The sequence below is a fragment of the Lathyrus oleraceus genome, chromosome 3 (genome assembly GCF_024323335.1).
Source record: "Lathyrus oleraceus cultivar Zhongwan6 chromosome 3, CAAS_Psat_ZW6_1.0, whole genome shotgun sequence".
NCBI lineage: Eukaryota > Viridiplantae > Streptophyta > Magnoliopsida > Fabales > Fabaceae > Lathyrus > Lathyrus oleraceus.
In genome coordinates, this window is record NC_066581.1 from 500364222 (window position 1) to 500391844 (window position 27623).

General features: G+C 39.3%; 1 pseudogene; it reads left to right on the forward strand.

The window, feature by feature from the left end:
• The first annotated feature begins 11801 nt into the window (after positions 1-11801).
• LOC127131837 (ABC transporter B family member 1-like) overlaps positions 11802-27623 on the forward strand; it is a 56873-nt pseudogene continuing 41051 nt past the window's right edge.

The following is a 27623-nucleotide window of genomic DNA, read 5'->3' on the forward strand; positions in this document are numbered from 1 at the left end:
ACAAAATTACTCAACTCTCTTTCTAATCTTTCAGGAGCTTTTGCTCATTACGTGAAAATTCTTATCTGCTCAAATTGCTGTAATACTTGCTTTATCCTAGAAGCACTCTAGATTACAAATTCTGTTTTTACCTTAATTATTTTAATTCCTCAAGTGACTCTGCGCAGTCTGTATACTTGAGAGGACTAAGAGATTCTTCTCTTAGACGTTGGTTGTAATAATCTTTCAAGATTAGTGGATTAAGTCCTTGTTGAAGGCGAAATCACCTTGGCCGGGTGGACTGGAGTAGCTTTGTGTTATAAGCGAACCAGTATAAAATCCTGTGTGATTTTATTTTGCAAAAGCGCTTATTTTACAAAACAATTCAAACCCCCCTTTCTTGTTTTTCTCACCTTCAATTGGTATCAGAGCTTCGGCTCTGTTATTGTTTTTCCAATCAAACACTTAACCGTGTAGAGAGATCCAGAACGAGAAAAACTATGGCCCAGACAAACGAAAGAGACAGTTACAATGCTAAGCCTCCTGTCTTTGATGGAGAGAAATTCGATTACTAGAAAGATAGAATTGAAAGTTTCTTTCTAGGCTATGACGCTGATCTCTGGGACATTGTCACAGATGGATACACATCTCCTGTAACTAATGCTGAAGTTGAAGTTCCCAGAAGTAAGATGACAGAGGATCAGAAGCGCGTATTCAAAAATCATCACAAAGCCAGAACGATACTTCTTAATGCCATATCCTATAATGAGTATGAAAAAATCACCAACAGGGAAACAGCTAAAGATATACTTGATTCTCTAAAGATGACTCATGAAGGAAACTCTCAGGTCAAAGAAACAAAGGCTCTGGCTCTAATCCAGAAGTATGAAGCCTTCAAAATGGAGGATGACGAAGCCATAGAGGTAATGTTCTCTAGATTCTAAACTCTTATTGCAGGTCTCAAAGTTCTAGACAAAGGATACACAACTGCAGACCACGTCAAAAAGATAGTCAGAAGCTTACCAAAGAAGTGGAGACCCATGGTCACCGCTCTGAAGCTGTCAAAGGATCTGAACAACATCAGTCTTGAAGAGCTTGTCAGTTCCCTTAGAAGCCATGAGATAGAACTAGAGGAAGATGAGCCTCAGAAGAAGAACAAGTCTGTAGCATTAAAGTCCAGATCTGAAAGACGCAAATCTGACAGAAACAAAGCATTCCAGGCCAAAACAGAAGATGCGGAGGACTCTGAACAGGAAGATTCTGATGATGAAGAAGAATTGTCCCTCCTGACCAGAAGAGTTAAACAACTCTGGAAAAAGAGGAACAACAACTTCAGGAGACCAAGACCCAGAGGGGATCGATCAGAATCAACCTCAAAAGGTAAAACTAACAAAGATGTTACTTGTTATGAATGTAAAGAAACAGGTCACTACAGGAATGAATGCCCCAAGCTAAAGAAAGACAGCTCCAGAAAAGAAAGCTTCAAGAAAAATTCCCTCAGAACCAAGAAGGGATTAATGGCTACCTGGGATGATAGTGAATCTGACTCATCAGAATCTGGCGCTGATGAACAGGCCAATGTGGCGTTCATGGCCACCACATCCAGGAACATTTCAGATGAAGAATCTGAATCAGAAGAGGTATTCACTGAACTCTCTTGATCTGATTTAGAATCATGCTTGTCTGAAACTCTTAACTCATATCAGAAACTAAAACAAAAATTTAAAGCAATAAAAGGTTGTCTTGAAGAAAAATTTGAAGAATGTGGCAAACTTGAGATGACAATTCTAGAACTCAAAGATGAAAACAAAGTTTTAACATCACTAAAAGATGCAGCAAAGAAAAATTTCTTAAAACTAGAAGAAGCGTCATCTCAAGCTCCACAAACTTCAAATACGATAATTTATAAATACGAAAAAGCTTTTCAAAAGTTTCTGAAAAATGGGATAGGAAGGAGTGTAATGGCATCCATGATTTATGGAGTCAGTCAGAACAATAGAAAAGGAATTGGGTATGATCCTAAGGAAGATAAAACTTCTACTAGTGACCAACTTAAATCTCCATTTTCATATCACTATACACACACACAAGAGCAAAAATTTGAAAGTGCTAGAAAACCCAAAGTGGTAAGAAACTTTGGGAAAACTAATTAGAAAGGACCCAAGAGACTCTGGGTACCAAAAGATAAGATTGTTTATGTTGCAGATATCTTATGCAGCAAAGTTCAAACACCAGTCATGGTACCTGGACTCTGGATGCTCGCGACACATGACGGGAAGAAAGTCTATGTTCCAAAGCCTGGAACTTAAAGACACTGGATTCGTAGGCTTCAGAGGAGATCAGAAAGGAAGGATCAGAGGCTCCGGAACTATTGGTAATGGTACTCTTCCCTCTATATCTGATGTCCTTTACGTAGAAGGATTAATGCATAATTTGTTATCCATAAGTCAATTAAGTGATAACGGTTATGATGTGATCTTTAATCAAAAAACATGTAAAGCCATAAATCAAAACAATGGTTCTGTCTTATTCACAGGCAAGAGGAAAAACAATATTTATAAAATTAATCTTTCTGATTTAAAAGACCAAAATGTGAAATGTCTGATGTCTGTTCACGAAGAGCAATGGGTATGGCATAGACGCTTGGGCCACATTAGCATGAGGAAACTATCTCAGCTAAATAAACTCGAGTTAGTCAGAGGCCTACCTAAACTGAAGTTCTCTTCAGATGCTCTATGTGAAGCATGTCAGAAAGGAAAATTTTCAAAAACATGTTTCAAAAAGAAAACTATTGTTACTACCTCTAAGCCTCTAGAACTTCTTCACATTGATCTATTTGGTCCTGTGAAAACAGCATCAGTCAATGGAAAGAAGTACGGACTAGTCATTGTTGATGATTTCAGTCGCTGGACATGGGTGAAATTCCTTAAACACAAGAGTGAGTCTCACTCTGTATTCACTAGTTTCTGCTCCAAAGTGCAAAAAGAATTTGACTCTAAAATTGTCAGAGTCAGAAGTGATCATGGTGGGGAATTCGAAAATAAATCCTTTGAGGAATTATTTGACTCTAATGGAATATCCCATGATTTCTCCTGCCCTAGAACTCCACAACAAAATGGAGTTGTAGAGAGGAAGAATAGGACACTCCAAGAGATGGCCAGAACTATGATCAACGAAACAAATGTGGCTAAGCACTTTTGGGCCGAAGTTGTAAATACAGCGTGTTACATTCAGAATAGAATCTCCATAAGACCTATTCTGGAACAGACTCCCTATGAACTGCGTAAAGGAAGAAAACCAAACATTTCATATTTTCATCCATTTGGATGTTCTTGCTTTATTTTAAACACTAAAGAACATCTGAACAAGTTTGATTCCAAAGCACAGAAAGGTATTATGTTAGGATACTCAGAACGCTCTAAAGGCTACAGAGTATACAATACAGAAACCAAAATTGTGGAAGAATCAATTCATGTCAGATTTGACGATAAGCTTGACCCTGAAAAGTCAAAGCTAGTTGAAAATTTTGCAGATTTAGAAATCACTCTTGCAGGATCTGACAAAGCTCCAGAAGCAACTACCACTCAGAATTCTGAGGAAATTAATCCTCCATTAATCCCAAAGAAAGCTAAAAGTCGCCTCAACATATCTGAAGAATTGATTCTGGGCAACAAAGACGAACCTGTCAGAACCAGATCTACCTTCAAGACCTCTGAAGAGACTCCTCTAGGACTAGTGTCTCTGATCCAGCCTACGTCCTGTGATGAAGCACTTCAAGATAACGACTGGGTTTCAGCCATGCAAGAAGAGTTAGATCAATTCACAAAGAATGATGTCTGGGATCTTGTTCCCAAGCCCAGAGGCACTCACGTTATCGGAACCAAATGGGTATTCAGAAACAAGCTGAACGAGAAAGGAGAAGTCGTCAGAAACAAAGCTCGACTGGTAGCTCAAGGTTACAGTCAACAAGAAGGTATTGACTACAATGAAACTTTTGCTCCAGTCGTAAGGTTAGAATCTATTCGTCTTCTTGTATCTTTCGCTATAAACCATTCTATTAAATTATATCAAATGGATGTCAAGAGCGCATTCCTTAATGGTTACATATCAGAAGAAGTGTATGTCAACCAACCTCCAGGTTTTGAAAATCCAAATTTTCCAGAACATGTTTTTAAACTTAAAAAATCTTTATATGGACTTAAACAAGCTTCTAGGGCTTGGTATGAATGTTTAAGTAACTTTCTTCTGGAACACAATTTTATCAGAGGGAAAGTTGAGTCCACACTCTTCTGGAACACAATTTTATCAGAGGGAAAGTTGAGTCCAACATGCATTCTTGAAAAGGAAGAAGTCAGTAAAAAGGTTTGTCAGAAGCTCTATCGTGGTATGCTCGGCTCCCTTCTCTATCTGACTGCTACTCGACCTGATATTCTCTTTAGTGTCTGTCTCTGTGCCAGATTCCAATCAGATCCTAGAGAAACTCACTTAACAGCAGTTAAGAGAATTTTCAAATATCTGAAAGGAACTCCTAACCTGGGCCTGATGAATGAAAAAACATCAGAGTATAGACTTTCGGGTTACTGTGATGCAGATTACGCAGGAGATAAATTGGAACGAAAAAGCACATCTGGAAATTGTCAGCTCTTAGGAAACAATCTGATATCCCGGGCTAGCAAAAGACAGTCAACTATCGCTCTATTCACAGCAGAAGCTGAATACATCTCAGCATCATTGTGCACAACTCAGATGCTCTGGATGAAGAATCAGTTAGAAGATCTGCAAATCTTCGAGAGTAACATTCCTATCTTTTGTGATAATACTGCTGCCATTTGTTTAAGTAAGAATCCCATTCTACACTCCAGAGCTAAGCACATTGAAATACTGCTGCCATTTGTTCAGAAAGGGATAGTAACATTGAAGTTCATTGATACAGATCATCAATGGGCAGATATCTTTACTAAGCCTTTAGCTGAAGATAGATTTCTATTTATCTTAGAAAATCTGAACATTCAAAACTGCCCTGAATAAATTGTGCCTCTAAAGCTGTAAAATGAGACTCTGACATAAACAAATAAGATTCTGCCTCTGACTCTGATACTTCTACCAAGTTAAGAAGATATCTGAGTTAGAAATCTTCAGAAACCATTCGTTTGGTATTCCTGAAGATCAGATAAAGCAAACACGTGGAGTGAATTGCGTCTAACCTTGGAACTTCTAGACAGCTATCCAGAAGTAAATCAAGGGAGAGACGTTTGAGATCTCCTCGAGCAGTGTGCGAACTGTTGGGATTAGACATCATTAATGAGCCATAATCATTTCTCCCTCTAAACGTGCTAACTTGGTTTTTGTGCTAACTCTGATTTGCGTGTCGTTTTGTATGCGTTTCTTTTGGGTATTTAAACACTCCTCTCACACTTCTCACACACTTCACTCTCACTCACTTGTTCAAACCTAGTTCTCTCAGGCATTTCTGCAAACAGTTCATCTTCATCTCAGTTCTTCATCAACAATGGATTCTCAACAACAATCTGTATTCAACTATTCTCAACAAATGAACTCCAGCAACGCAGCTCAAAGCACATCTACTCCAACCGTTACAAGTGTAACTACAACACCAGTTTACAAGGAGCCTCACATTCTTGACCGTGAGCCTCATATAAATCTTGCAACTCCTTTCGAGAAACTGGACGTGCTGTGTGAATCCCTGGTGGATTTTAACAACATGAAGAGAAATGGCGTAGACCTCACTGAAGAACTTCATCAACAAGGTTGGGGAAACTACTTTCAACGCCTCTACGGTCCAGTTTACCCAAATCTTATTAAGGAATTCTGGAGGTTTGCTGATGCTGACGATCATTTCATCGTCTCCTACGTTTTGGGTGTAAAAATTGTGATTACTGAAAAGTCAATCGCTGCCTTGCTGAACATGGAGAAAGCTGGAGGAAGAAGAATTTACAACACCAATCCCAGGGCGAAATACATTGCTCATGAAATCAACCCCACAATCTTCAAACTCAACACAGAAGGCAACCCCTTAAAGAACAAGGAACTACATCAGAATCTCCGGGTGTGGCTCAAAATCATTCTGGGAACTATTCATCATCGCCCAGCATCAAACTCATCAGATTACATCAATACAGATCAGAAATGTATTCTGTATTGTATTCATAAAGGTCTGAAGCTTTGCCTCCCAGCGCTCCTCTTCAAATACCTCAGAGATTCTGTACGGGAAACCAGGAATAACATGAAACCCAGAACTTACATTCCTCTGGGAAGACTCCTCTCAGATGTGCTGATAGAAAATGGTCTCGTGGACCATCTGATAAAACACAAACTCATGGAAGACTTGGCAATAGAAACTGGAAGGCCTCTGAACTCCAGGAATCTGAAGAGCATGGGGATTCTGGAGAAGATTCACGTTAAACCTACTCTGGACACTTCTTGGGAAGCCTTAAAAGATCAGAGGGATATGCCAAATGGTTTATGTAAGTTCTACAAGGATGAACCCAAAGAAGCAATTCTCCACTATCTCCAACGTCTGAAGGATGAAGGAGTGGACATATCAGATTTCAGACTGAGCGAACTGCCAGATTCAGCTCCAGACTTCGTGAGGTTTAAAAGAGGTCCATCTGAGAAGGCATCGAAGGCGAAGAAAGCAAAGCTAAGGGAATCCTCTGAATCAAGACCTCCAGCACCTCTGCAAGAGTCTTCTGGTAAGTCTGTCTCTACTGCTCCCTCTGTACAGCCACTTGCTTCTTCTACTCCTCTACCAACACCCATCTACACCACATCTGAAACCCCTCCTTCAACAACCAGAACCTCTCAACCACTACCAAAATTCAACCTTGCCAATACCTCCTTACCACTATCTGAAGCTGAAGAAATGAATCAAACCACTTCCTCATCCTCAGCCCCAGAATCACCTCCCTATTTTGTCATTTCTTCTGACACAGAACCCTCTGACCCCGCTTCTCCCACTCTAGCCCAACTCCAAACTCTGAACCGTAATTCACAACAACCACAACAATCTCCACCTGAACCTGAAGTAACTTCACCACCCACAGAACAACCAACCGTCACTCCATCTGAAGTTCAACCCTCTGACCTCAATACCTCTGACATTACCCCTCCAAACACTTCCGCTGAACCTCCAACTCTCAACCTAAGCCCTCCAAACTCTCCACCTCAACCATCTGAACCAGAACATTCCCTGCCAACCCTAGAGGAAACAATTATGCTGTTTGCAGGAGCATCAGTTGAAAAGGTCAAGTCTCTGACCATCAACTCTGGTATCAGTGATGATCCTGACTCTGTTAGGACACACTGGAACAGAGTCATTAGCTGGATGACATCTGAGGCCTTGAAACTGAAGCACATCTCTAAGCAAGTCAGAAACGACTTCATCAGAGACGCTGAGGCAAGACTACATGAGCGCTTGGCCAGAGAAGCTGAAGAAGAAGCCAGAAGTATAGAAGAAGAAAGAGCAAGACAAGAAGAACTTCAAAGGGTACGGGAAGCTGAAGCCAAAGCTCTAGCTGATGCCGCTGCTGCTGCTGCTGAAGCTGAAGCTGAAGCAAAGGCTGCTGCTGAAGCTGAAGCTAAAGCCGCTGAAGAACAGAATGCTCTGACTCAGGGGGAGTCCTCTACCTTTGCCCCTCTGGTTCTCAAGACCCTTGAGGAGCTTCAGAAATAGCAGAAGGAAGTCCGAGCCAGATTGGATCAACATGACACAGTCAACGCCAACATTCAGAACCTGCTGACTCAACTGCTTCAGAGAATGCCTCTTCCTCCCAACCCTTAGGCACTTAGGATTTTTTGCTTGTTGTTTTTACTTGTCTTTGTCTTTGATGTTTCTTTTCTCTTATCTGGATCTATATATATATTTTTCTTCCTGCTTTATTTTCTATGTCTTTTTGATTTTGACAAAAAGAGGGAGAAATCAAATAGCTCTGATGAAAAATTGCCTAATGCCTTAAGCACTCTGCAAACATATTATTCTATAAAATAAATCTATCTAATACTTGACTTAAGAAATTGCAGAAAGGTATCGAGAAACTTCATTGCTTGGAAGCTCTGGTAAGAACTTCTGAACTCCCTAGCCTATCTCAGGGGGAGCTCACTTCTATCTGATCTGATTAACTCTTAATTTTTGAATGTTTCATCTGTCATTTGAGTTTGTTTTGTCATCATCAAAAAGGGGGAGATTGTAAGAACAAAAATAGTTCTACAACAGATTCCAAGATTTTGATGATAACAAAGGATGAAACCAAAAATGGCCCTCTAACGAAAAGTTCTAAAGTGTGCAGGACTCTAAACAAGAAGAATGGAATCTGATCACGTCATCAGATACAAAATCAAATCAAATACAAATTACCAGAAGATCAGAAGCATCTGAAGTAGAAATGCGCTCTAGAAGCTCTGACTCTGAGCAACAGCATATCAGAATATCAGAAGCATCTGAAGAAGAAGCGCGCTCTAGAAGCTCTGACTCTGAGCAACGATATATCAGAATTCCAAAAGCTCTCAACGTCATCTGAAGACAACATCAGAATTCTAAAGGGATCAGAACTATCAGAAGCTCTGAAGCCATATCTCAAGATCTCAGATTAAGAGAGTAACGCAGACGCTGATAATGGATTTCCTTATCCAGAAAGAATAACGGCAACTTCAACTTCAAATGGAAAGAACTATATTTGGAAAGAAGTTATTCAGGGAGACAAACTTGTTTTGGCAAGAAACAACGAAGTAATGGCATTTAACTCTCATCAAGACTAAATCTCTTCCATCACTACAAATAGTCGTTTTTCACCACTATATAAAGAACGGCGAACCTCATTGAGAGATACACCTGAACGCACAAAATTACTCAACTCTCTTTCTAATCTTTCACGAGCTTTTGCTCATTACGTGAAAATTCTTATCTGCTCAAATTGCCGTAATACTTGCTTTATCCTAGAAGCACTCTAGATTACAAATTCTGTTTTTACCTCAATTGTTTTAATTCCTCAAGTGACTCTGCGCAGTCTGTATACTTGAGAGGACTAAGAGATTCTTCTCTTAGACGTTGGTTGTAATAATCTTTCAAGATTAGTGGATTAAGTCCTTGTTGAAGGCGAAATCACCTTGGCCGGGTGGACTGGAGTAGCTTTGTGTTATAAGCGAACCAGTATAAAATCCTGTGTGATTTTATTTTTCAAGAGCGCTTATTTTCCAAAACAATTCAAACCCCCCTTTCTTGTTTTTCTCACCTTCACATTTCTCATCTTCTTTTTGGCATGACAAGTTGTAGGAGTTTGATTCACTAATCAAAATCTCAAACTTGTGTTGTTGCCTACATTATTATTGACCGGCCTCAGATAGTTGTGACTTCTACATAAGTCCAATTACGATTGCTTAACATAGTGTTAAATTGCCTTATGGCACACTAACTCTAACACTAACCATTAACCATTAACATTTAATTCTTGCTCTTTACATTTATGTAATTTACTATTCTTGTACATATTATTCATTTGCTTTTTCTTTGCTCATTTGAGCACATGTTTATGTTAATGCAATTTGCCTTTTGCTCACTTGAGCACATAATTGTGTATATATTATTGTGCTTGTGTTTTATTTTGCTTGTGGTGGACCAAATGCAAAAAATGGACAAATGGACTTAGTTTCTAGGACATTCCCTATGCAAATTGGAGTAAAAAGGCCTTAATGTTGAAGATGGATTAGAAGGACCAAATCTCTAAACTCACTCTTGTCCATTCTTGATTTACTTCATAGAACTCTTTGATGTGTGTGCTTTTGTGCTAGGGAATCCTATTTGAGCCAAATTGAAGAACCATTGCCATGTTCATTCAAAATGAAAGATACAAGAGCCATTGGGGATCTTCTAAGAGCTTGCTTGATTAATTTGATTGCTTGAGCTTACACTTACTTTGCTTGCATATTCCAAAGGATGGGAGATACTTGGATCATCAATATGATATCAAGAGAGGAACTTCATTTGTGGTGTTGTTTTGTTATCCTTCATCTCTTTTATGATTAGGACGTTAGCCATTCTTCTTCTTCTCTCCACTCTAACCCAATCCAAAACTTTTGTGCAAACATTTAACACTTGTTTTCAAACCTTAGAAACCTAAGCATTATGCTTTTGATTTTCAAACTTTCTTTTCATAAAACTTATTTTGAATTGAATCTTTAAATCAACTTTGACCATATTTTGTAAATACTTTTCATTGGTAAATATAACTCATTCAAATACTTTTTTGGTTTCAATGGCCACTTTTCTTAATCCAAACTTTTCATAACCTTTAGCTATTAGGTTTGAGTTATCCTTGAGGTAGATATAATACTCACCTATATACTTAGTGATGGACAATGAGTCTTCCATGCTTATTATAGGGTTAACCCCTCACTAGCATGTGGAAGCTATCCTCACATGGTGGATTTGTGGTTTTAGGTTGAGTTTTCTCCCTTGGATAACAAAAGACCTTAAGGCTTTTGGACCAATCAATTCACCATCTTGTTTTGAGATTTTTACCCCGAACTACGAGGTTTTGATCCTAATCTTTTTTAAGATGGTACGTAGGCAATGGGTTTATCCATTCAAACACAAAATTGTAATAACTTGTATATTCTCTTCTCATCTCTTCAATCATGTTTGGACAAACAAATTTTTCACAAAATACCAACCTTACAACAAGTGTGAAAAGGGCTCCCTAGGAGTACCTAGGATGTTTTGGGTGCTTAACACCTTCCCATTGCATAACCAACCCCTTACCCCGATCTATGACATTTTTACTAGTTTTTGATTCAAAAAAACTTTTAGGTTTTTGTTTGCTTTCTAACCATTCCTTTGGATAAATAGAAGTGCGGTGGCGACTCGACTTGTATGGTTTACCTTGGATTTAGTCAATATGTCTAATGGTAACGAATACCCCACTACAAGAACAATCATCACACCTCTAGCAGTCATTACACCTTACAGAGGAAGTAACCAAACTCAACACTAACTTACACTCTAAACAGTGCCTCTTCCTTTCCACTCTCACGACACAGAAGAACACTATTATTCACTAATCAATTCAACAACACCACAACAACAAACATGAAAAATAAGAGAGAGAACCCATCACAATTTCACAAACATGAGCTCAATAAAAACCCAAGCAATGATGTGAAACTGCGTAGCTCAAGCAAGGTATTTTGCAATGTCACAAGCTTCTGAGCAATGGAAATGGTCTGAAATGCAAGACATTGAGTTGCTTTCATATTCTCCTACAATAACTCCAACAGCAACATTGGAGTTAGAAAGAGGAGAATCCAAGAAACAAATGGAACTGGAAGGGGAAAGTTCTTTACCCGACAACAAAAGATGTGATTTTTTTGATGGAAATGAGAAGATTAAGAATGTTGCTTTTGTTGGGTTTGATGAGCTTTTCAGATTTGTTGATGGGTTGGATTATATTCTCATGACAGTTGGAACTCTTGGAGCAATTGTACATGGTTGTTCATTGCCACTTTTTCTTCGGTTCTTTGCTGATCTTGTTAACTCATTTGGTTCTAATGCTGATGATTTGGACAAGATAACCCAAGAAGTTGTTAAGTATGCGTTTTACTTTCTGATTGTTGGTGCTGCTATTTGGGCATCTTCATGGGCAAAGATTTCTTGTTGGATGTGGACGGGTGAGATACAATCAACAAGGATGAGGATTAAGTATCTTGAAGCTGCTTTGGATCAAGATACTCGGTTCTTTGACACTGAAGTTCGAACTTCCGATGTTGTTTTTTCCATCAACTCCGATGCTGTTATGGTACAAGATGTTATAAGTTAGGTAATTTTGTTCACTATATGGCTACATTTGTTTTTGGATTTGCAGTTGGTTGTAGTGCTGTTTGGCAATTAGCATTGGTTACACTTGCTGTTGTTCCTATGATAGCTGTAATAGGAGGCATTCATACTACCACTTTGGCTAAGTTATCTGGTAAAAGCCAAGAAGATCTTTCTCAAGATGGAAACATTGTGGAACAGACTGTTGTTCAAATTAGAGTGGTGTTAGCATATGTCGGAGAGACAAAAGCACTACAAGTCTATTCATCTACTCTGAGAGTTGCACAAAAGATTGGTTACCGGACTGGACTTGCAAAGGGAATTGGATTAGGTGCTACATACTTTGTTGTTTTCTACTGTTATGCACTTTTGTTATGGTATGGAGGTTATTTGGTTAGGCATCACTGAATGTGAGAAAAACAAGAAGGGGGGGGGGGGTTTGAATTGTTTTGGAAAATAAGCGCTTTTTCAGAATAAGACCACACAAGGAATTTATACTGGTTCGCTTATAACACAAAGCTACTCCAGTCCACCCGGCCAAGGTGATTTTGCCTTCAATAAGGACTTAATCCACTAATCTTGAAAGATTATTATAACCAACGTCTAAGAGATGGATCTCTTAGTCCTCTCAAGTATACAGACTGCGCAGAGTCGCTTGAGGAAATAAAATAATAGATAAAAGGACTTTGAAATCTAGAGTGCTTCTAGGATAAAGAAAATATTACAACAGTAAGAACAAAAGAATGTTTCACATTCTAAGCAAAAGCTTCGTGAAAGATTGAGAGAGAGAAGAGAGAGTTTATGTGCATTGGTGTGTCTCTCAATGCTGTTTGCTGTTCTTTATATAGAGATGAAGGGACCGTTGAAATTGATGGCAGATATTTAATCTTGAATAGGAATTAATGCCATAACTTCTGTTGTTTCTTGCCAAAACAACTTTGTCTCCCTGAATAACTTCTTTCGAATAATAGTTCCTTTCCATTTAAAATCGAAGTAGACGTTACTCTTTCTGATTTAGGAAATCCATAATCAAGGTCTATGTGACTCTGTTGATCTGAGATCTTGCTATGTGGATTAGAAGCTTCTGATGTTTTGATCTCTTGGGGTTCTGATGATGTCTTCAGATGACGCTGAGAGCTTCTGAAAAAATTGGATATACCTTTGTTCAGAGTCAGAACTTCTAGAGCGTACTCCTTGTTCAGATGCCTCTGATGTTTTTGCTGTTTTGCTCAGAGTTAGAATTTCTTGAGCACGTTTCTGCTTCAGATGCTTCTGATCTTCTGGTCATTTGTATTTGATATGATTTTGTATCTGATGACGCAATCAGATTCCTTTCTTTGTGTTTAGATTCCTGCACACTTAGAAACTTTTTGTTAGAGTGTCATTTTTGGTTTCGTCCTTTGTTATCATCAAAATCTTGGACTCTGTTGTAGAACAATTTTTGTTCTTACAATCTCCCCCTTTTTGATGATGATAAAACAAGCTCAATTAGCAGATGAAACAATAAAAAAATCAGATCAGATAGAAGTGAGCTCCCCCTGAGATAGGCTAGGGAGTTCAGAAGTTCTTACCAGAGCTTCCAAGCAATGAAGTTGATACCTTCTGCAATTTCTTAAGTCCAGTGTTAGAAGAATTTATTTTTAAGGAATAGTATGTTTGCAGAGTGCTTAAGGTATTAGGCAATTTTTCATTAGAGCTATATTTGATTTCTCCCCCTTTTTGTCAGAATCAAAAAGACTTAAACAAAACAAACAACAAAACACTGTATATACTCAGATAACAGACATCAGAGATAAGGGCAAGAAAAAAAAACATCAGAAATAAAGATAAGCAAGGCAATAAGCAAAAAAAAAAATCCTAAGTGCCTAAGGGTTGGGAGGAGGAGGCATTCTCTGAAGCAGTTGAGTCAGCAGGTTCTGGATATTGTCGTTGACGGTGTCCTGTTTGTCCATTCTGGCTTTGAGTTCCTTCTGGTCTTTCTGAAGTTCTTCAAGCGTCTTGAGAACCATAGGAATGACAGTAGAGGACTCCCCTTGAGTCAGAGCACTCTGTTCTTCAGCAGCTCTGGCTTCAGCTTCTGCAGTTGCCTTTGCTTCAGCTTCAGCAGCAGCAGCGTCAGCTAGAGCTTTGGCCTCAGCTTCCTTGGCCCTTTGAAATTCTTCTTGTTAGGCTCTTTCTTCTTCTTGCCTTCTGGCTTCTTCTTCAGCTTCTCTGGCAAGACGCTCCTGTAGTCTTGCTTCAGCATCTTTGATGAAGTCGTTTCTGACTTGCTCAGAGATGTGCTTCAGCTTGAAGGCCTCAGAAGTCATCCAGCCAATGACTTTGTTCCAGTGTGTCCTTACAGAATCAGGATCATCACTGATGCCAGAGTTTATGGTCAGAGACTTGACCTTTTGTACTGAAGCCCCTGCGAACAGCATAATGGCTTCCTCTAGGGTAGGCAAGGAATGTTCAGGTTCAGATGTTTGAGGTGGGGAGGTTGGAGGGCTTAGGTTGAGTGTTTGAGGTTCAGCTTCAGGTTCAGCGGAAGTGTTTGGAGGGATAGTGTCAGAGGTATGAAGGTCAGAGGGTTGAAGTTCAGATGGAGTGATGGTTGGTTGTTCTGTGGATGGTGAAGTTACTTCAGGTTCAGGTGGAGGTTGTTGTGGTTGTTGGGAATTGCGGTTTAGAGACTGAAGTTGGGCTAGTGTGGGAGAAGCGGGGTCAGAGGGTTCGGTGTCAGAGGAAATGTCAAAGTAGGGAGGTGATTCTGGTTCTGAGGATGAGGAGGTGGTTTGGTTTAATTGTTCAGCTTCGGATAGGGGTAAGGAGGTATTTGCAAGGTTGAATTTGGGTAAGGGTTGAGAGGTTCTGGTTGTAGAAGTAGGGGTTTCAGATGTGGTGTAGATGGGGGTTGGTAGAGGAGTAGAAGAAGCCAATGGCTATACAGAGGGAATAACAGAGGCAGACTTACCAGAAGATTCTTGCAGAGGCGCTGTAGGTCTTGATTCAGAAGTTTCTCCTAGCCTTGCTTTCTTCGCTCTTGAAGACTTCTCAGATGGACCTCTTTTGAACTTAACGAAGTTTGATTCTGAATCTAGCATATCGTCTAGTCTGAAGTCTGAGATGTCCACTCCTTCATCCTTTAGACGTTGGAGATAGTGGAGGATTGCCTCTCTGGGTTCATTCTTGTAGAACCTTGCGAGACCATGTGGCATCTTCCTCTGATCTTTTAAAGCGTCCCAAGAGGTGTCCAGCGTAGGTTTGACTTGAATCTTCTTCAGAATTCCCATGCTCTTCAGATTTCTGGAGTTCAGAGGCCTTCCAGTGTCTATTGCCAAATCTTCCATGAGTTTGTTTTTCTCCAGATGATCTACAAGCCCATTTTCAATCATAACATCAGAGAGAAGTCTTCCCAGAGGGATGTAGGTTCTGGGTTCCATATTGTTCCCGGTTTCCCGTACGGAGTCTCTGAGATATTTGAAGAGGAGGGCTGGGAGGCAAAGCTTCAGACCCTTATGAATACAGTACAGAATACACTTCTGATCTGTATTGATGTAATTTGATGAGTTGGATGCTGGGCGATGATGAATGGTTCCCAGAATGATCTTGAGCCACACTCGGAGATTCTGATATAGTTCTTTGTTCTTTGAGGGATTTCCTTCTGTGTTGAGTTTGAAGATGGTGGGGTTGATTTCCTGAACAATGTACCTTGCCCTAGGATTAATGTTGTAAATCCTTCTTCCTCCAGCTTTCTCCATGTTCAGCAAAGAGGCCATTGATTTTTCAGTAATCACTATCTTTACCCCCAGAACGTAGGAGACGATGAAATGGTCGTCAGCGTCAGCAAACCTCCAGAATTCCTTGATGAGGTTTGGGTAAACAGGGCCATAGAGCCGTTGAAAGTAGTTTTCCCAACCTTGTTGACGGAGTTCTTCAGTTAGGTCTACTCCATTCCTCTTCATGTTGTTGAAATCCACAAGAGATTCACACAAAACTTCCAGTTTTTCAAAAGGAGTTGCGAGATTGATGTGAGCCTCACGGTCAAGAATATGAGGTTCTTTGTAAACTGGTGTTGTGGTTACGCCTGTAACTGTTGGAGTAGGAGTGTTTGTGCTTTGAGCTGCGTTGCTGGAGTCCATTTGTTGAGAGTAGTTGAATACTGATTGTTGTTGAGAATCCATTGATGATGAAGAAAAGGATGAAGATGAACTGCTTGCAGAAATGCCTGAGAGAGCTGGTTTGAGAAAGTGAGTGAGAGTGAAGTGTGTGCACAATGTGAGAGAAGTGTTTATATACTAAAACGAACTGCATGCAAAACGACACAACAATCTGAGTTTAGCACAAAAAAAAAATTAGCACGCTTAGAGGGAGAAATGATTAAGGCTCATTAATGAATGTCTAATCCCAACAGTATGTACACTGCTCGAGGAGATCTCAAACGTCTGCCCTTTGAATTTCTTCTGGACAGCTGTCTAGAAGTTCCAAGGTTAGACGCTACGTGCTCCACGTGGTTTGATGTATCTGATCTTCAGGAATACCAAGGGATTGGTTCCTGGAGATTTCTAACTCAGATATCTTCTTAACTTGGTAGAAGTATCAGAGTCAGAGGCAGAAGCTCATTTGTTTATGTCAGAGTCTCATTTTACATCTTCAGAGGCACAATTTATTCAGGGCAATTTTGAATGTTCAGATTTTCTAGGATAAAAAGAAATCTATCTTCAGCTAAAGGCTTAGTAAAGATATCTGCCCATTGATGATCTGTATCAATGAACTTCAATGTTACTATCCCTTTCTGAACATAGTCTCTGATAAAATGATGTTTTATTTCAATGTGCTTAGCTCTGGAGTGTAAAATGGGATTCTTACTTAGACAAATGGCAGCAGTATTATCACAAAAGATAGGAATGTTACTCTCGAAGATTTGCAGATCTTCTAACTGATTCTTCATCCAGAGCATCTGAGTAGTGCACAGTGATGCTGAGATGTATTCTGCTTCTGCAGTTGATAGAGCGATGGTTGACTGTCTTTTGCTGGCCCAGGATATCAGATTGTTTCCTAGGAGCTGACAATTTCCAGAGGTGCTTTTTCGTTCCAATCTATCTCCTGCATAATCTGCATCACAGTAACCCGAAAGTCTATACTCTGATGTTTTCTCATACATCAGGCCCAGGTTAGGGGTTCCTTTCAGATATTTGAAAATTCTCTTAACTGCTGTTAAGTGAGTTTCTCTAGGATCTGATTGGAATCTGGCACAGAGACAGACACTAAAGAGAATATCAGGTCGAGTAGCAGTCAGATAGAGAAGGGAGCCGAGCATACCACGATAGAGCTTCTGACAAACCTTTTTACTGACTTCTTCCTTTTCAAGAATGCATGTTGGATGCATGGGAGTCTTTGCAGGATTGCATTCAGCCATGTCAAATTTCTTCAGAACATCTTTTATGTATTTGCTTTGATGCACGTACGTGACTTCTGAAGTTTGGTTAATTTGAATTCCTAGAAAGAACTTTAGTTCTTGCATTAAGCTCATTTCAAATTCTGCCTGCATTAACTCATAAAATTCTTGACAAACAGAGGCGTTAGCAGAGCCAAAAATAATATTATCAACATATATCTGACATATCATGAGATCATTGTTAAGGTTCTTACAGAAGAGTGTGGAGTCAACTTTCCCTCTGGTAAAATTGTGTTCCAGAAGAAAATTACTTAAACGTTCATACCAAGCTCTGGGAGCTTGTTTAAGTCCATATAAGGATTTTTTAAGTTTAAAGACATATTTTGGGAAATTTGGATTTTAAAAACCTGGAGGTTGGTTGACATACACTTCTTCTGATATATAACCATTAAGGAATGCGCTCTTGACATCCATTTGATATAATTTAATAGAATGGTTTATAGCGAATGATACAAAAAGACGAATAGATTCTAACTTGGCGACTGGAGCAAAGGTTTCATTGTAGTCAATACCTTCTTGTTGACTGTAACCTTGAGCTACCAGTCGAGCTTTGTTTCTGAAGACTTCTCCTTTCTCATTCAGCTTGTTTCTGAATACCCATCTGGTTCCAATAACGTGAGTGCTTCTGGGTTTGGGAACAAGATCCCAGACATCATTTTTTGTGAATTGATCTAACTCTTCTTGCATAGCTGAAGCCCAGTCGTTATCTTGAAGTGCTTCATCACAGGACGTAGGCTCGATTAGAGACACTAGTCCCAGAGGAGTCTCGTCAGAGGTCCTGAAGGTAGATCTGGTTCTGACAGGTTCGTCTTTGTTGCCCAGAATCAAATCTTCAGATACGTTGATGCGACTTTTAGCTTTCTTTGGGATTACTGGGGAATGAATTTCCTCAGAGTTCTGAGTGGCAGTTGCTTCTGGAGCTTTATCATATCCTGCAAGAGTGATTTCTAAATCTGCAAAATTTTCAACTAGCTTTGACTTTTCAGGGTCAAGCTTATCGTCAAATCTGACATGAATTGATTCTTCCACAATTTTGGTTTCTGTATTGTATACTCTATAGCCTTTAGAGCGTTCTGAGTATCCTAACATAATACCTTTCTGTGCTTTGGAATCAAACTTGTTCAGATGATCTTTAGTGTTTAAAATAAAGCAAGAACATCCAAATGGATGGAAATATGAAATGTTTGGTTTCCTTCCTTTACACAGTTCATAGGGAGTCTTTTCCAGAATAGGTCTTATGGAGATTCTATTCTGAATATAACATGCTGTATTTACAGCTTCGGCTCAAAAGTGCTTAGCCACATTCGTTTCATTGATCATGGTTCTGGCCATCTCTTGGAGTGTCCTATTCTTCCTCTCTACAACTCCATTTTTTTGTGGAGTTCTAGGGCAGTAGAAATCATGGGATATTCCATTAGAGTCAAATAATTCCTCAAAATCTTTGTTTTCAAATTCCCCACCATGATCACTTCTGACTCTAATAATTTTAGAGTCAAATTCTTTTTGCACTTTGAAGCAGAAACTAGTGAATACAGAGTGTGACTCACTCTTGTGCTTTAGGAATTTCACCCATGTCCAGCGACTGAAATCATCAACAATGACTAGTCCATACTTCTTTCCATTGACTGATGCTCTTTTCACAGGACCAAATAAATCAATGTGAAGAAGTTCTAGAGGCTTAGAGGTGGTAACAATAGTTTTCAGTTTAGGTAGGCCTCTGACTAACTCGAGTTTATTTAGCTGAGATTGTTTTCTCATGCTAATGTGGCCCAAGCGTCTATGCCATACCCATTGCTCTTCGTGAACAGACATCAGACATTTTACATTTTGTTCTTTTAAATAAGAAAGATTAATTTTATAAATATTGTTTTTCCTCTTGCCTGTGAATAGGACATAACCATTATTTTGATTTATGGATTTACATGTTTTTTGATTAAAGATCACGTCATAACCGTTATCACTTAATTGACTTATGGATAACAAGTTATGCATTAATCCTTCTACGTAAAGGACATCAGGTATAGAGGGAAGAGTACCATTACCAATAGTTCCGGAGCCTCTGATCCTTCCTTTCTGATCTCCTCCGAAGCCTACGAATCCAGCGTCTTTAAGTTCCAGGCTTTGGAACATAGACTTTCTTCCCGTCATGTGTCGCGAGCATCCAGAGTCCAGGTACCATGACTGGTGTTTGAACTTTGCTGCATAGGATATCTGCAACATAAACAATCTTATCTTTTGGTACCCAGAGTCTCTTGGTTCCTTTCTGATTAGTTTTCCCAGAGTTTCTTATAACTTTGGGTTTTCTAGCATTTTCAAATTTTTGTTCTTGTGTGTGTGTGTAGTGATATGAAAATGGGGATTTAAGTTGGTCACTGGTAGAAGTTTTATCTTTCTTAGGATCATACCCAATTCCCTTTTTATTGTTTTGACTGACTCCATAAATCATGGATGCCATAACACTCCTTCCTATCCCATTTTTCAAAAATTCTTGAAAGGCTTCTTCGTATTTATAAATTATCGTATTTGAAGTCTGTGGAGCTTGAGATAACGCTTCTTCCAGTTCTAAACGATGTTTAATTGCTCCATCTCTTTGTAATGTTAAAGATCTGATTTCATCTTCTCGTTTTAGAATTGTCATCTCAAGTTTGCCACATTCTTCAAATTTTGCTTCAAGACAGCCTTTTATTGCTTTAAACTTTTGTTTTAATTTCTGATATGAGCTAAGAGTTTCTCACAAGCATGATTCTAGATCAGATCGAGAGAGTTCAGAAAATACCTCTTCAGATTCTTCATCTGAACTGTTCCTGGACGTGGTAGCCATGAATGCCACATTGGCCTGTTCATCAGAGTCAGATTCTGATGAGTCAGATTCGTTATCATCCCAGGTAGCCATTAATCCTTTCTTTGTCTTGAAGGTATTTTTCTTGAAACTTTCTTTTCTGGAACTGTCTTTCTTTAGCTTGGGGAATTCATTCCTGTAGTGACCTGTTTCTTTACATTCATAACAAGTAATATCTTTGTTAGTTTTACCTTTTGAGGTTGATTCTGATCGATCCCCTCTGGGTCTTGGTCTTCTGAAGTTGTTGTTCCTCTTTTTCCAGAGTTGTTTAACTCTTCTGGTCAGGAGGGACAATTCTTCTTCCTCATCAGAATCTTCTTGTTCAGAGTCATCTGCATCTTCTGTCTCGGCCTGAAATGCTTTGGTTCTATCAGATTTGCGTCTTTCAGATCTGGACTTTAATGCTACAGACTTGTTCTTCTTCTGAGGTTCGTCTTCCTCTAGTTCTATCTCATGGCTTCTGAGAGAACTAACAAGCTCTTCAAGACTGATATTGTTCAGATCCTTAGACAACTTCAGAGCAGTGACCATGGGTCTCCACTTCTTTGGCAAGCTTCTGACTATCTTTTTGACGTGGTCTGCAGTTGTGTACCCTTTGTCTAGAACTTTGAGACCTGCAATAAGAGTTTGGAATCTAGAGAACATTACCTCTATGGCTTCGTCATCCTCCATTTTGAATGCTTCATATTTCTGGATAAGTGCCAGAGCCTTTGTCTCTTTGACCTGAGAGTTTCCTTCATGAGTCATCCTCAGAGAGTCAAGTATGTCTTTGGCTGTTTCTCTGTTGGTGATCTTTTCATACTCGTTGTAAGATATAGCATTGAGAAGTATGGTTCTGGCCTTGTGATGATTTTTGAAAACTCGCTTCTGATCATCTGATATCTTACTCCTGGGAACTTCAACTCCATCCTCTGTGACAGGAGGTTTGTATCCATCTGTGACAATGTCCCAGAGATCAGCATCATAGCCTAGAAAGAAGCTCTCAATCCTATCTTTCCAGTAGTCGAATTTCTCTCCATCAAAGACAGGAGGCTTAGCATTGTAACTGTCTCTTTCATTTGTGTGGGCCATGGTTTTTCTCGTTCTGGATCTCTCTACACTGTTAAGTGTTTGATTAGAAAATCAATAACAGAGCCGAAGCTCTGATACCAATTGAAGGTGAGAAAAACAAGAAAGGGGGGGTTTGAATTGTTTTGGAAAATAAGCGCTTTTTCAGAATAAGACCACACAAGGAATTTATACTGGTTCGCTTATAACACAAAGCTACTCCAGTCCACCCGGCCAAGGTGATTTCGCCTTCAATAAGGACTTAATCCACTAATCTTGAAAGATTATTACAACCAACGTCTAAGAGATGGATCTCTTAGTCCTCTCAAGTATACAGACTGCGCAGAGTCGCTTGAGGAAATAAAATAATAGATAAAAGGACTTTGTAATCTAGAGTGCTTCTAGGATAAAGCAAATATTACAACAGTAAGAACAAAAGAATGTTTCACGTTCTAAGCAAAAGCTTCGTGAAAGATTGAGGGAGAGAAGAGAGAGTTTATGTGCGTTGGTGTGTCTCTCAATGCTGTTTGCTGTTCTTTATATAGAGATGAAGGGACCGTTGAAATTGATGGCAGATATTTAATCTTGAATAGGAATTAATGCCATAACTTCTGTTGTTTCTTGCCAAAACAACTTTGTCTCCCTGAATAACTTCTTTCCAATAATAGTTCCTTTCCATTTAAAATCGAAGTAGACGTTACTCTTTCTAATTTAGGAAATCCATAATCAAGGTCTATGTGACTCTGTTGATCTGAGATCTTGCTATGTGGATTCGAAGCTTCTGATGTTTTGATCTCTTGGGGTTCTGATGATGTCTTCAGATGACGCTGAGAGCTTCTGAAAAAATTGGATATACCTTTGTTTAGAGTCAGAACTTCTAGAGCGTACTCCTTGTTCAGATGCCTCTGATGTTTTTGCTGTTTTGCTCAGAGTTAGAATTTCTTGAGCGCGTTTCTGCTTCAGATGCTTCTGATCTTCTGGTCATTTGTATCTGATATGATTTTGTATCTGATGTCGCAATCAGATTCCTTTCTTTGTGTTTAGATTCCTGCACACTTAGAAACTTTTTGTTAGAGTGCCATTTTTGGTTTCGTCCTTTGTTATCATCAAAATCTTGGACTCTGTTGTAGAACAATTTTTGTTCTTACAATCACTACACCAATGGAGGACTTGCAATTGCTACAATGTTACCTGTTATGATCGGCGGATTGGCTTTAGGCCAATCTGCACTAAGCACAACCACATTTACAAAGGCCAGAGTTGCTGCAGTGAAAATTTTCCATGTGATTGATCACAAGCCTTGTATACACAAAAATAGTGACTCGGGTTTGGAGTTAGAGACTGTGACGGGACTAGTGGAGCTTAAAAATGTGAACTTTTCATATCCATCAAGACGTGAAGTTCAAATCCTTCACAATCTCTCCTTGAATGTTCCTTCTGGAAAGACCATAGCTTTGGTTGGAAGCAGTGGCTCTGGAAAAAGCACAGTTGTGTCCCTAATTGAGAGATTCTATGACCCTTCTTCTGGACAAGTTTTGATAGACGAACATGATGTTAAGACATTGAAGCTTAAATGGTTGAGACAACAGATAGGACTTCTGAACCAAGAGCCTGCTTTATTTGCCACCACAATTAAAGAAAATAAACTATTGGGCAGGCCTGGTGCAGATCAGGTTGAGATTGAAGAAGCTGCTAGAGTAGATAATGCTCATTCATTCATATTCAAACTTCCTCAAGGTTATGAAACACAGGTTGGGGAGAGAGGGTTGCAACTATTAGGGGGACAAAAGTAGAGAATAGCAATTGCGAGGGCAATGGTGAAAAACCCGACAATTCTTCTTCTAGACGAGGCCACGAGTGCATTGGACTCCGAGTCAGAAAAGTTGGTTCAAGAAGCTCTTGATAGGTTCATGATTGGTAGAACAACTCTTGTAATCGCGCATCGACTATCTACTATTTGCAAAGCGGACCTTGTCGATGTACTTCAGCAAGGAAGTGTTTCTGAAATCGGAACTCACGACGAGCTCTTTGCTAAAGGGGAAATGGAGTTTATGCCAAGCTTATCAGAATGCAGGAGACGGCAAATGAAAGTTCAACAAGAAATGCCAGAAAAAGAAGTGCAAGGCCTTCAAGTGCTAGGAATTCTGGTTTGTATTATAGTGGCGGCTTGCCCTTGTTCTCGTTGTTGTCTTCCCGGTTGTTGTCGCAGCCACTGTCTTATAAAAAATGTTCATGTCGGGTTTTTCTGGTGACTTGGAAGTTGTTCATGCTAAGGCCACACAACTAGCCGCGGAGGCTATAGCCAATGTAGCAGGACTGCTGCAACACATAACACACAAAATCAGTTCGAGTCAAAAACGCATCCTATTTTCATCTAAGTAGGTTTACAGTGGTGAAACCTTTCTTACCAATAGTAAAGTTTTCGAAATGAAGAGAATTGAGGGAGGGACCACCAAGCTGGGGAGAGGACAAAAAACCTCCAAGCATCCTCCGTACAAACAGCCTCCAATACACAGCAGAGGAAGGAGATTAGTCACATATAAAAAGGACACCAACCCTAATTTTTGAGAAGAGCCTCTACTGTTCACTAACAAGGAAGGAAGAGCTCAGCGAAATCAAAAAGCATAGGATGAATGGGAGCTCACAACAGACGAACAAGAAGAAAGAAAACGTCGGGCGAAACGGTTACCTACATCCGTCGGTCAATCTCGCCGCAATTGGTTAGCTTCCTTTTCGAGTTTCTATTTTCATTTCTCCATTTTAGCTTCCTTGAAGATTCCATTTGTTTAGCTTTATATTTGTCGCCCATGTCTGTTTGTTTTATGTACCTTGCTGTTATTTCAATCTCCACGAAATATTCTGTTCCTACTGGATGGTCTGGTGCATTTGTTTTTGGTTTTTCTTCCATTTATACGTTTCCGATACCTTTTATCATTCTTCCATGCCATCTACGACATCAGTGGGCTGGTGGTAGAATTGGCTAGGATGTTGTTGGGCAAACCTTGGGGTTATGGGTTTGATACCTGTGTTGCATTTTGGATTTCCACTATTTTTGTTTTTCTTTCTTAATTCACTATATATTAATAAGCATCTTTGGTTTATTGAAGGATCCCGAGTTCGATCCTTGATTAGCTTAGGTCCTATTTTATTATTAATCTCTTTTTTATTTCTTCAACTTCTGCTGTTATTCTTTTGCCATTAATTTATTTTGTTGTTAGACGTCGATTTTAATTTATGGATTCAACAATTTTCATGTTGTTTATCCATGATTATTTTCATCGATACATCGATAGTATTTCTCCGCGTTTTGATTAATCACATATGACATTTAAATTATTGTCAATATGTGCAAACCGGCTTTGAGCACATTATCTAGATTTCTTGTTTGCTTTTCAATTTCCATCTGCCTTGCACATCATTGCGTTATACGACTTTGATTCGCATCCTCGCATCCCGATTTTTATCCGTGCACGTCCCGATGTTGTTTCTTTCAATTTAATTTTTAAGTGTCTTGTAAATATAATTTTGTATTTGTTGTTTTCTTCACATGGCTTACTCTTGGGCCTTCTTACAATGAGACAATTCTCTTGCACTTACACTCATACATTGCATTATTTGTTGTTTGGGCCCGATTTAATTATTTTATTACTTTGAATCCCCATTCGATAAAATGTACCCCCACTCCCCTGGCATGTAATAATTTTACTGTATTATTTCTTTATTGCTTGACTGTTTAGTTAGCTACTAACACAAGAATAAAATCAACCATTTCCAAAAGATCAAAAATAAGACTTGATCCAATGTCGAGTATTTTATCAATAAACAAATCAATCCATTTCTTCCTCCCATTCTATTCCATTTCTTTCAAACCTTCATCAAATGCTTGATCCAACGTAAAGCCATTTTTCATAATAAAAACTCAAAAAATGTTAATTCATATTTTAGACCTTTTCAATAAAGATGGAAATGGAACGTGGTGGATACCACGCACTCCTGAGACTAGGGTTCGAGATGGAGGTCTCGCCTATCCTAGCTCTCGCCATCATCCAAACTTATCTATTCTGTTTCTCTCAAACACTCATTCAAATTTCTCTTAAACGTCCATCAATGCTTGATCCAATGTCAAGCCATTTTCATAATAAAACTCAAAAATACTTAATTCCTATTTAATACTTTTTCAATAAAGATGGAAATGGAACATGATGGATACCATGCACTCCTGAGATTAAGATTCGAGGTGGATGCCTCGCCTATCTTAGCTCTCGCCATCATTTAAAATTGTCAATACAGTTTTCTTCAAACCCTTTCTTAATCAAATTCAAAACACTTAATCCTTGTTAAACACTTTTGAAAATAAGGTGGAAATAGAACATGGTGGATACCACGCACTCCTGAGACTAGGATTCGAGATGGATATGTTGCTCATCCAAGTTCTAGCCATTACTCAAAACACATCAAACCAATCAATTTCTTTTCTCGCCTCCGTGCGATTGACCCTCTTAAACCCTTTTCTCAAACGAAAGTTACTTTGTTTCAAAACGATGCAAGGCAATGTTTTTCCACCTGTTTTGGGAAGTCCAACAATGTTTTCGTCGATTTGACACAAAGTAGCTTTCGTTAAAATCGACCAACAAACAAACATTTTTCTACCCAGAACTACGTAAGCCTTGATTTCTCTGTTGAGATACGTAGGAGCAGGATTTATAAATCTTGTCAGGCCCACTAATAAAAAACATAGGTTTAGTCCTTCGTTAAAAATCCAAAAATATTCTCCTCTCTTCTATTCTTTCTTTCCCACCTAATAACTTCAAGCCTAACATTTCAAACTAACACTAATGCGCACAACTGACCTAATGGTTCCCGTTGATTACAACGGATGTGAGGGGTGCTAATACCTTCCCCTTGCATAATCGACTTCCGAACCCTGATTTGGTTGCGACGACCAACATCATTATCGTTCTCTCTTGGGTTTTATCGATATTTCCCCTTTCCTTTTTAGGAATAAATGAAGTTCGGTGGCGACTCTGTTCAGTCCATCATTGCGACCGTGCGACTGCACTTCGCTTAAGTCGTGTTCTCATTTTCCGAGGTACGACAGATGGTGACTCTACTGGGGAGTGTCGTTCCCTAAGCGAGTCAAGCCTAGTTAGGACGTTTGTGTGCTTTTGTTTGTTTAATTGTGTGGCTTTTCCTTATTTATTACTTTTTATTATCTTTATTCTTATATGGTTATATTTGTTGTATATTGGTTCCACTGTGTTGGGTACTTGGATATTTGATTGCAAACCATGTGGGAAAGACTCTACACCCGAGTCTAGAGTGAAAAAACATAAGATAGGATGATGGTTGAGTATTACAGACTCCCGAGGTGAATACTTCGTAAGAGTCGGTACGAGAACCTCACTTAGAGTAGATCCTTTTGCAACTATTGTCGCCCGAGGTGTATACGTCGTAAGCTTCAATGTTTCAAAGGGGTCTATGACTCTAAGAACCTTTAGAGCATTGAACCTTTGGCCAACTAGAAATGATGGTTGCGTAGTATGGATCCCCGAGGTGAATACTTCATAAGAATCGATACGAGAACCTCATTCAGAATAGATTCTCTAGATGGAGTTGACGATCGGAAAGTATTTTCCGTAAGTGTCAAACATTCTTTTGAATCCATGACTCTGAGTACCCTGTCTAGAACCAAGTCGATGGTTGCGTAGTGCGGACTCCCGAGGTGAATACTTCGTAAGAGTCGGTACGTGAACCTCACCCAGAATAGATTCCCTTAATGGAGTTGACGACCGGAAAGTATTTTCCTTAAGCGTCAAACATTCTTACGAATCAATGACTCTGGGGATCCTTTGTAACAAAGCCCTAGATCATACCCGGTGAGACCCTCGTCTTGGAAAGCAATCAGATTTATCCATACCTCGGACCTTTGAACCTGTACCAAAAAAAACATTGCATCCATCCATTCATTGCATACGCATAAAAAGCAAAACTCTTAGTTTGTTTCGCATTGTTTCAGGAATCCAATACTTGTTAGCAAAATGAATCCTGAGAGAAGAAGCACTTTTCAGTTCAAATACAAGAACGTGGACCTTGCCAGCCTGCAAAAGTTGAGTGCCAAAGTAACACCAATCAAACTCAACAGCTTTGTGTAAAACTATGGAAGAATTTTGGACATCCTAAATGAGAATATGGACATGATGACCGCAGTGACTATTGCTCAATTATATGATCCACCTCTACGTTGTTTCACATTTTTTGACTTCCAACTGGCTCCTACCTTTGAGGAGTTTGAGAGGATCATAGGCCGGAATTTGAAGGATCATAATCCATTTCCTAAGTTCGATGAAGATTTTCCTCCCAAGAGGATAACTTTAGCTTTGGGTCTGAAAGTTTCTGAAGTCTTGGACAATTGGGATATGAAGGGAGCTTTCAATGGTTTTTCTAGGAAGTTCTTGGAAGATCAATCTAAGAAGATGGAAAAAGAAGGGAATTGGGAA